At 54.5% G+C, this 10,651-nt stretch overlaps 1 protein-coding gene across 1 annotated transcript in view; it reads left to right on the top strand.

Annotated features, from left to right (window-relative positions):
- Nucleotides 1–10,651, top strand: part of CHGA (chromogranin A) — a 27,699-nt gene that overhangs the window by 5,569 nt on the left and 11,479 nt on the right. The window lies entirely within an intron of this gene.

The following is a 10,651-nucleotide window of genomic DNA, read 5'->3' on the forward strand; positions in this document are numbered from 1 at the left end:
CCAACCCCCACCCCTCCCGCTCCCTCATGTGACCCCTCGCCCTGGGCACTCTCCTGGGCTAGGGGGCCCTTCAGCCTCCGCAGAAGCCAGGAGAGGGGCACGGATCACAGTGTGGCCGCGTCCTCTGCCACAGATAACAGCGTCATTAGGAAATTGCATTTGTCCTTATCTCCCTCTCGCCCTTTATTACTTCCCTGGGGAGACGCTGTAACCATGGCCTCTCTCTCTGCAAATTAAGCCAGTCTCCTGGCGACAGGCACAGGCCAAGGGGCTGCTGTCAGGGGGCGGGTGATGAGGGGAGAGATTACATCTTCAGGTGCAGGGACACCCTGTCCCTCAGCGCAGGGCGCGCTGACAGGCCCTGGCTGACTCCCGGAGCACAGCCAGCGCCGCAGGAAATGTGCTGGGTCCAGAGGAGGAGGCGGGGATAGTGCCACGCACGCTGCCCTGGGCTTGCTGTGGGGCCTCAGGCCCCCCACTTAACCTCTCTGAGTCTCAGATTCTCACGGGTCCGATGGGGACAATAACCCTTCCCCATGATAAGCCAGCTTGGCCTGGCAGACAGCTGCAGCTAAGTGTATCTCCATGTACTCTGGATCCTGTGGGAGCTTTTTTTTTTTTTTAAAGGTATGTACTGGTAGGCTTTTTAAAGTTAAAATATAGTAGTCACATAATATTATATTAGCTTCAGGTGTTCAACAAAGGGATTCCACATCACGGTGGCTCTTTTTGAAAAAGGCGCTTTATTGGCACACATTTGCACATATTGATAATGTTTCATTTGGTAAGTTCTAACATATGCGTACCCCTGGGAAGACATCGCCACAGTCAAGCGAGGGGACGCGCCCACCCATTGCCTCCCCAAATTCCCTCCTGGCCCTGTGGCCTCTCCTTCCCCGCCCCACCTCCACAGCCCAGGCAACCAGCGATCTGCCTTCTGTCACTGCAGAGTCGTGTGCGTGTCCCCGAGTTTTATACGCACGGAATGGCACGGTCTGTACCCTCTCTGTCTGGCTTCTATTTCGGGCCATCCACACTGAGGTGCCTATCAATCGTTCACATCTTCTCATCGCCACGTCCGGCTCATGAGACGGAGAAGCTACAACCTTTTCACTCATTTATCTGTTGATAGATATCTGGGTTGTTTCCGGTTCGGGGCTCTGACAAATAAAGCTGCTTTGAATATTCACGGACAAGAGCTGAACAAGCGCTGAACGTTTTCCTTTGTCTTGGGGGACTCACGGGAGTCCAATGGCTGGGGCGTACAGTGGGTCTATGTTCCATCTTTGAAGACATGACAAACTGTTTTCCAAAGTAAATGTACCACTTTCCATTCCCTCCAGCAGTGCAAGAGCTCAAGTTCCTCCACTTCTCCACAACGCTCGGTGCAAGCAGTCTTTTTAATTAAATTAAATTAAATTTATTTATTTTTATTGATTTCAGAGAGGAAGGGGGAGAGAAAGAGATAGAAACATCAATGATGAGAGAGAATCATTGATCGGCTGCCTCCTGCACGCCCCCTACTGGGGATTGAGCCTGCAAGCCGGGCATGTGCCCTTGACCGGACTCAAACCCGGGACCCTCCAGTCCGCAGGCTGACGCTCTATCTCTAGCCAAACCAGCGAGGGCCAGTCTTTTTAATTGTCGACATTCTGCTAGTCGTGGGTGGTATCTCCCTACACAGTGCAGGCCCGGTTGCCTTTCTCAGTTAGAAGGCGAGGCAGGGCCAGAGCCCCTGTGGTTCTCCGCGGGCACCTTGCACTGTCCTCTGCTGCTACTGGAGCGGCTGTGGGGACACAAGGTGGCCTCCCAAGGACCTACGGGACTTGCGATTCGGGCACAGGGCATTCGAGGCTCAGCTCTCACTGAGCTCTCGGCCTCAGTATCCTGGCCCCGTGTGCCCTCGGGCATCCTTACTAACTGGCACTCGTGCCTCAGGAATCAGATCGCTCACGGGGATGCCAGGATGAGGTGGCTGAGTGGCCAGGGAAGGTCCGGGCCTGAGCTAGAGCTTCATCTAACCACCAGCCCGAAGCACCTGTCCTGGAGCCGGAAGCCAAGAGGACTGGGAGCCAGGAGGAGGGGCGTGGCTTCTTCAGAGCGTCCTCACCGGGCACAACAGCTGCTGACCGCCTCTGAGGACTCCAGGCTGGAAGGTCTTGGGCAGGTGGACGAGGCTGAGGACACCAGGTTGACAGCTGGACTGACCTAGGTCTCTGTCAGGGGAGGGTCTGGGATCCAGCCCACGTGGCCCAGGATTCTCTGCCCGCTCCTGTAGGGTCTGCAGCAGCGGTTCTCAACCTGTGGGTCACGACCCCTTTGGGGGTCGAACGACCCTTTCACAGGGGTCGCCTAAGACCATCGGAAAACACATATATAATTACATATTGTTTTTGTGATTAATCACTATGCTTTAATTATGTTCAATTTGTAACAATGAAAATACATCCTGCATATCAGATATTTACATGACGATTCATCACAGTAGCAAAATTACAGTTATGAAGTAGCAACAAAAATAATTTTATGGTTGGGGGTCACCACAACAGGAGGAACTGTATTAAAGGGTCTCGGCATTAGGAAGGTTGAGAACCACTGGTCTGGGGGCAGGAGAAACAAGGAATCCAGACTGCTGAGTGAGCTGGGGAGCAGGGAGAGGGTAGGAGGACAGCCTGTTCTTTGGGGGAGAGGCTGCTCAGCTAATTGGCTAAGATCGGAGAGAAGAGGCCCCAGCATGCCTTGAAGGCCCCAGACATAGGGGCTCCCTGGCCTCCTTGTAGGCCGAGCTCCCCTTCCCAAGCTCCCCCTGCCTGCACCCCTGCCCCCAGCTGGGCCGGCTGGCGAGGGGCAGGACCTGAGGCTGAGGGATCAGCTCTCCACCTGCCCCTCTGTGCAGAGCAGACCCAGCCCAGCCTCAGCTCTCCAGGGCCCTCCTTCAACACCCCTTCCCCCAGGGCTCAGCTCTGCAGGGCACTAGATACAGCTGTGGGAGCTGGATCACCTTGAACATCAGACACTCGATCCTAAAGGAAACCACATTCTAAAGTTACTGTGAGCAGGTCGGTGCTGACCTGACTCAGCACTCATTCTGGGCCAGGCCTGTGTCCAAACACCCGACTCACCGCGACTCCATGAGCCGTCACAGAGCCCGGGAGGCAGGTACTATCATAAACATCCCCATTCTACAGATGGGAAAGCTGAGGCTCTCCCAGAAGTTGGGGGGCCCAGCTCTGCTGATGCTGAAGTTGAAGAAGGTAGCTCATTAGTCAGTCAGGGAACTACAAATGGAACCACATGAACCAAATGCCCCACCAGAGGACAGAGAGAGAGAGAGAGAGAGAGAGAGGAGGGAGCTGTGACAGCCACCCGAGACACCCCATATGGTGAGTACCCAGGAACTTTCCCTTTTGTTCTCAGCACCCCTGAGCCACCCCAGACACAGCAAGCGCTACAGATGTCAGTGACTGAGTTTTCTCAGTTAAATTCATAGAAATCACACAAGGAATTATTTCGGCCACTTTGTGGAATAGGAAACAGAGGCTCAGAAAGGTTAAGTGACTTTTGCAGGTGACGCTGCAGTACTAGGCAGAGCCGGGACCCACACCTTGTCTCCTGAGGCCACAGCGCAGCTCTTTCCATCATCACAAGCTGCTCCCGCCAGCTGGAGGGCCCTGACGTCACCTGAAGATTCTTCTCTGGGGGCCCTGCAAGCAGCCTTTGGGGGCCCATCGGGTTGAGAGCTTAGGGCCTGGAAAGGGGGCTGTCTCTCCTGGGAGTGAAGCCGCTGTGTGCCCCTGTGGGAATATGGCTGCGGGACGCAGGAAGGAGGGGAGGCACGGGAAGGCTCCTCGCATTTCAGTTGGGTCCAGGCTGGCCCTTCTCTCCAACCTGCTCTGCCTCACGTCTCCAGTGAGCCAGCCTCGCGTCCAGGGCCTGGTGCCCGAGGCACCCTCCCCCACTTCTCCCACCGGCCTCCCGCGCTGGGGCCCACTGAGCCCTCGTCCACCCACGAAGGCCTGTAAACAGCTTTATTAGATTAAACCAAACATCTGCCAAAGAAGAAAAGCAAAACCTTAATTGGAGGCCCCCGGAGATGTTTGCAGAGACAGGTGGGAGAGGGCCTAATGCAATCACCGCGCTCTGGCCTCCGCGCAGACCTCGCAGATAAACAACAGCATTGCCCAGCAACCGGCCTTTGCCACCTGGAGGCCGATAAGGGGCTGGAGGAGCTGAGTGTTTGGAAAATAGGGTTTTGTAAGCGGGCCGAGGGCGTGTTGACTCTGCTGTCCAGGGCCCTGGCTCCCCCATCAGATAAGCAGCTGCCGCTTTCCCTGCGGGACAGGAAGAAAGCGGCTCCCGGGCCCCCCTGCAGGGCCCCCCATGGAGATGTCACTCCTGGGATCTGGTGCTCACCCAAGGGCGCGTTCCTGGCCCCTGGGACAGGCGGGGGCGCGGCTTCTCCTAGTTCAGAAGCCTCTCTGCAGGCCCCCGGGACGGGTGGGCGTTGGGGCAGCTGGGAGCTAGCTGGGCCTGCGGGCACCTCCATAAAATGCCTTTGGGGGTCCCACCATCCCCATCCTCTGCTGCCCCTCTTCTCGCAATGACTCCCGTTTCTCCGATTCAAAGCCCAGATCCTCCCCAGTCCAGGAGGCCCTGCACAATCCGGCCTAGTCCTGCCTCGCCCACCACCACCCGCCCGCCCTCTTCCAGCCGCCCGGGCTTCGGTGCTGCCTCAAACCTGCCAGGTTTACTCCAGCCCCAGGGCCTTTGCTCTGGCTCTTCATTCTGCCTGGATGGTCTTCTCCCAGATCCCCACAGGGCTCCCTCCCTCGAGTCCGCACTTAAGCTATGGTCTCAGCGAGGCCTCTCCTGCCCACCTGCTTGATGGGGCCACACCCTCCCGCCCGACTCTTCCCAAGCCCCTTACCCTGCTCCGCTCTTCTTCTTTCTTTAATTTTTTAGAGAGAGAAGAAGTAAGAGGGAGAGAGGGAAACACGGATGTGAGAGCAAAACATCCATCAGCTGCCTCCTGCACTCCTGCTACCGGGGATTGAGCCCACAACGCGGGCATGTGCCCTGACCAGGAAACGAACCAGCGCCCTTTCTGATGGGGGAGCCAGGGCCCTGGCACCCAACCAACTGAGCCACACCGGCCAGGGCTGCTCCTTCTGTTTCCACAGCATCGCCAGCTTCCGAGCACATACTCACTGTTGTTTATCGCCCGTCTCCCAGCCTAGAGTCCAAGCCCCAAGAAGCTCTTTTCCAAGCATCCAGACAGAGCTGGAGCACAGCAGGTGCTCAATAAGTGTTTGTTGAATGAGGGAATGTCTCCCTTCCCAGCCCCGACAGCTCTGGGAGAGCAGGTGGAAAAGAGGCTGGGCCAGAGAGGCCATCGTGCGACTGTCTGCAGAGGGCGCCTCCGCAAGGTCACTGGCACCCAGGAAAGGCCTGGGCGGCCGTCCCCCGCCACCCAGAATTAAAATTTAAAAAAAAAAAGAACAATCAAGCCCAGAGTCAGGAGTGGAGGGAAAGCTATCAAGGCCTGAGACGGGGTGAGTGAGGCGTGAAGGGCACTGAGCTCCGTGTGGCTGCAGGACTGAGGACCATCGGGGGCTCAGGACGCGGTCAGACCCTCACCCCAGACAGAGCCCGTGGGGGTCAGCATCTGGGCTTCGGTGCCCTGAGTCAACAATGCGAGTGGACAGGGTTCATAAGGAATTTCTGGGTGGAGAAGGGGGGAAGGAGCCAGGGTGGGGGGCAGGGGGAGGAGGAGTGAGGAGGGAAGGAAGCCAAGAGGCGTGCTTTTGCCACGGTGTGCTCTCTCCAGGATGAAACCTGCAGGTTTGGGTGGATTGGAGCCAGCGCTGTCTGGGGATTAGAAATAAATAGTGCCCAGCACTGTCCCTTTCCTTCCACGTAGTGACAAGGGGCCTACACACACTCCCACCGTCAGCACCCACTCACCAGCCACCCTCCACACCAGTGTTGCTACTTGTTGTCAGAACTGCTCGCTGCCCTGACTGGCCATTTCCCTGTTTCAATCGGGGTTCAGTTCAGAAAACAGGATATTAAGTGATTTTCAGAATCACGGGAAGAACTGAAGAAGCCGACTCTAAAGGGTGTTTCCAGAAACCACTCGCAAAACCACGTCAGAACTGCGCTGCCATGGGAGCTGCGGGAAGCTGGCGCCACGGCTGTGCCCAGAGCCACCCACCCTGTGCCATCCACACCCCACACGGCAACAGGGTGGCTCTGCATTCTCTCTCTCTCTCTCTCTCTCTCTCTCTCTCTCTCTCTCTCTTTCTGTCTTTCCCCACACAACTCCAAATCCAGTTCCTGCTCCTCTGATTGGTAGAACCTAAATCACAACCGGGTCCTTAGCTGCAAGGACATCTGGGAAATGTAGTTTTCAGCTTTCCTATTTCTGCCCACAAGAGAGTTGGGATGAAGGTGGAGTCGACTAACCCACATGCCCTCCGCACACTCAATGCAAAGAGCTCCTGACTTTGCTTTCTCCCATCTCCTCCTCTCAGTGAGCTATGCTCCCCACCCACCCAGCTCAATGCTTCATGTGACATACAAAACCAAGGCAATATATATATATATATAGCGATAACCATATGTCGTGTGCATGGATCAAAGTTTGGCAGCAGATCTTGGGGAACCAGTGGGCAGTGGGAAGGTTAGGACCTGCTGGTCCCTTGGCATGCTAACATGACTGCAAGATGAGCAGCTAAGCCATCTGCAGAGCAGACCATACTCCTCTCTGATTCCCTCCTACTGCAGAAGGAATTCTGAGTTAGCCACGCCTTGGCTTTCTTTCCCAGGCCTTTGCGTTTCAGTAGGAGTGATTCCCCGTAAGGAAATTTGTCGGGGGCCGGGAGGGGGGGGGGGAGCAAGGACCTGACCATGTGCTCCAAACGAGAGGTCCTTGCGGCAACCAGAGGCAGCTCCAGAAAGTCAAGGTAAGAGGAGTGTGGGGGCAGCAACCTGAAAAGCAATGGGGCTAGATAATGTCCCAAGTTCTTGCATATACAAAGCAAGGATGTGGTTTTGATGGAGATGGCAGGTGTAGACTTAGAGTAATAAAAATAGCTTTTCTCCACACTTCATCCACCTGAGTAAGGCTGGAAAAACACATGCACTGTCTTTCTCAGAATGAGAAGCCCCCCAAACCCTGTAGGTAGTAGTTTTTGGTGGGGGGTGCTGATGAGGCCCAGTTAAAACATTAGGCTGATAGAGGCCTCTGGGCCTGAGAAGGGGAGTGTGGAGGGACACAAGACAGATGACTGGCCCCCGGACCCCACCATTTCCCAGCTGTGTGACCCTGGGAGAGTTACTCCATCTGTATGAGGTGTGGCTTCTGCATATGACAAACAGAAATGTTAATAACTTAGCCATAGGCTTGTTGTAAACGTGAAATGAAATCACACGTCTAGAGCGCTGTAGCAGATGTCAGGGCCCCATCTAGGCCCCGGGCCACCTGAGAGGTCACCTGTAGATCGTGCCCATACACACCCACAGCTTCCAGTGTTCTCTGCCCAAGGGTGTTCTCTGGCCCTGGGAGTTAACTTGGCCCTTTCCCAGGGCAGAGCAGAGCAGAGTGCTGGTAAATCAAGCCTCCAGGAGAGACCCCCAATGAAGGGAAGTACTCAGCTTGCTCACCCCATTGGCACAATTCTGAGGTGCTGCCCTCAGAGGTGACTCAATCATCAGCACAACCTCCAATGGCTTTTCTCTTTTCCTTGTCCCACTTCCTACTTCTTTATTGTGCTTCCTAGAATCACTTCCAAATGAACTCTTTGCACCCCCAAATCCTTGTCTTGGCATCTGCTTTTGGGGAACCCAAACAAAGACAAGAATCGGACCCAGTGCCTGGCTCCTTACAATGTGCCCATCAACAGCTCCATACACGGTTCCCCATCAGAACCATACAACAGAGATTGTCTGAGAGGCAACTTCGTCCATTCTCCCAAGGGAGGTGCATAGTGAGTGCCATTCTAGATGCATGGAGGAGACATTAGTTCATTGCCTATGGTGAGTGCCTTAGGGCATCTGGGCTTCATCCTCTTGAAGAACGCCACCTGTGAACAGTGCAATGATGGCACCTCGCTCATAGGGCCGATGCAAACTCTCAGAACAGCGCCAGGGTCACAGTAAGTTTTCCACAAGGTTAGTTACTGTCATCATCCCCATGGGTTGTGGAGGAGAGAGTGGTCATTGTCCTCCAGCATCCCCCTCCTTTAGTAATCAGAACCACCCCAGTGGCTGCCCTGCCTCCCTTACAACTGCGTGTGTCCCGTGCCTGAGTGCTAACCCACGGGAGAAGCGACACATGCAAGTTCTGCATCATATCCCTACAAAGAAGCTGCTTGGCCTCCATCCACCCCTTGTCCTTACGTGATGATGATAAATGGTGGTGACTAGAGTAGTTGCCCTGGTATCAAAGATGGCAGTCTCATATGGAGCCACCCCATGAGCGAGTCTCACTGTTGACTTTGCTGCTGTGTGGCAGAGAAATAAGACCCATCTTATCCCTCTGTGTTTTAGGGGTTTTTGTTCCAGAAGCTTGTCCTTACCTAACTGGTCCAGCCCAGAGATGGGGTCAAGGGCTGTGACTTTCTTCCTTCTTGTTTTTTTTTCCCCATTGTGCCCACCATGTGCCAGCACTATGCCAGGAACCAAAGTCCCAAAATGGAAAGGATGCAGACCAAACACTAAGGAAATCAAAGTGTAATGAGATAAAGGCAAATATTTTCTCTTTATTTACTTACTAATTTGAGAGAGAAAGAGAAACATTAATTTGTTGTTCCACTTATTTAAAAATTCATCAGTTGCTTCTTGTACGTGCCCTGATGGGGGATCAAACTGGCAACCTTGGTATAGCAGAACGATGCTCTAACCAACTGAGCTACCTGGTCAAGGCTTAAAGGCAAATGTTTTCAATCTTCTGTGATAAATGCTCAAAGAAGTGTTGTGAAGGCAAGAAAAGGAAGCAGTTACCTCAGGACTGAAAAAGTATGGAAGTGGCCAGGCCACAGGGGAGGGAGTGGGATGGTAATGGGGCATCTTCCAGGGAGGGGTAATGGCATTGAGAACGCATGAGACGGCGGGACACATGGGGCATTTGGGCAAGACAAGCTCTACGTCCAACTTTCCCATTCACTTGCCATGGTGCTCACTTCAACTTCCCGGGTCTCTGCAGTTCGAAAATGTGCAAAGAAGTCAAATCCCTCTCTGATTTAGGCCCAGGGGTGCTGTAAGGCATCAGCGATGGACCATTCTGAAGAGCTATGACAGTGCAAATGCTAGTGAGTGGCAATGTCACTTACAAAGCCTGGTTTGGGACATTTTTGCTGGCTGATTGTGCTCCGTCTCCTGAGAAAGAGGGTCAGGCTCCTGGAGAACAGGCGTTCCTGGAGGCTGGCAGCGGCTCTGGAAGTTTCCATGAGGAAGGCCCACTCCCTTGGAAAGCGGTTCAGCTTTCTTCACGGCAGTTGGGCAGTGACCATCCAGCGCCTTAAACATGTGGCCGAGCACGAGGGCTCGAGGGCAGAGGGAAACAAACCAGGGAACCAACCTTACACAAAACACTCGGGTTTTGAGAACACTCGGAAGAGGCGAGAGCTGTTCTCAAACACAGGATGGGTTACAGCGGCAAGAAGGTGGTCCTAAGGGGTTGATCGGGGCTACTGAGCAGAAGTTACAAGGTCTCTCACCACCCCTCCAGGAGAGCTGGGTTGAACTACCACTCAGTATATTCAACATTATCCATTAAATGCGTTTCTCTGTGCCAGGTGCCATGCTGAGCACTGTATAAGCCAGGGGTCCTCAAACTTTCTAAACAGGGGGCCAGTTCACTGTCCCTCAGACCGTTGTAGGGCCGGACTATAGTTTAAAAAAAAAACTATGAACAAATTCCTATGCACACTGCACATATCTTATTTTGAAGTAAAAAAAACAAAACGGGAACAAATACAATATTTGTATTTGCATGTGGCCCGCAGGCCGTAGTTTGAGGACCCCTGGTATAAGCAATGCAGACAAAATGTTATTCAAATAAATGTATAGATATCTGGTACAATGACAAGTCATGAAGGCACACTATTGGGTTGCCAGAGAGAGAGGCCTTACTCAGACAGGGGTCCTGAAGCCTGGTGGAGGAAGGAAGGCGTGCTGTGCGAGGATTGGCAGGGACCTCGGCTCACAGTGGAGGAGCACGAGGCCCAGAGACCAGGAGTCTCTTGCCCAAGACTCACAGCAAGTCGTGTGGTGGAGAATCAGCCAAGTCCCCCTGCCAACTCCTGGAAGCCAGATGCCTGCCTCGTAGCCAGACTTACGAGCTGAGCGCAGCGTGGGCCAGAGGGGTGAGGATGGGGGTGGAACGAACTGCGGCCGGACCCCCAGAGGGTGGAGCAAGGGGCAGGGCGGTCCGATGACGTCATTTCCGGGGTGGGGGTATATAAGCTGTAGCGGGCGAGCACGCCTCTGCTGTTGCTACTGCAGTGTCGGAACTCTGTGCAGGGAGGCTGGTGGGTGGACCGACAGACGGACGCACACAGACTCTGCGACCCCCATCCCCGCTCTAGCGCCTGCGGTAGCCCGTCCCGCACCGCCCGTCCAACCACCCCGCGCCCAGGTGCCCACCGTG

The sequence above is a fragment of the Myotis brandtii genome, unplaced genomic scaffold, assembly GCF_000412655.1.
Source record: "Myotis brandtii unplaced genomic scaffold, ASM41265v1 scaffold535, whole genome shotgun sequence".
NCBI classification, from domain to species: Eukaryota; Metazoa; Chordata; class Mammalia; order Chiroptera; family Vespertilionidae; genus Myotis; species Myotis brandtii.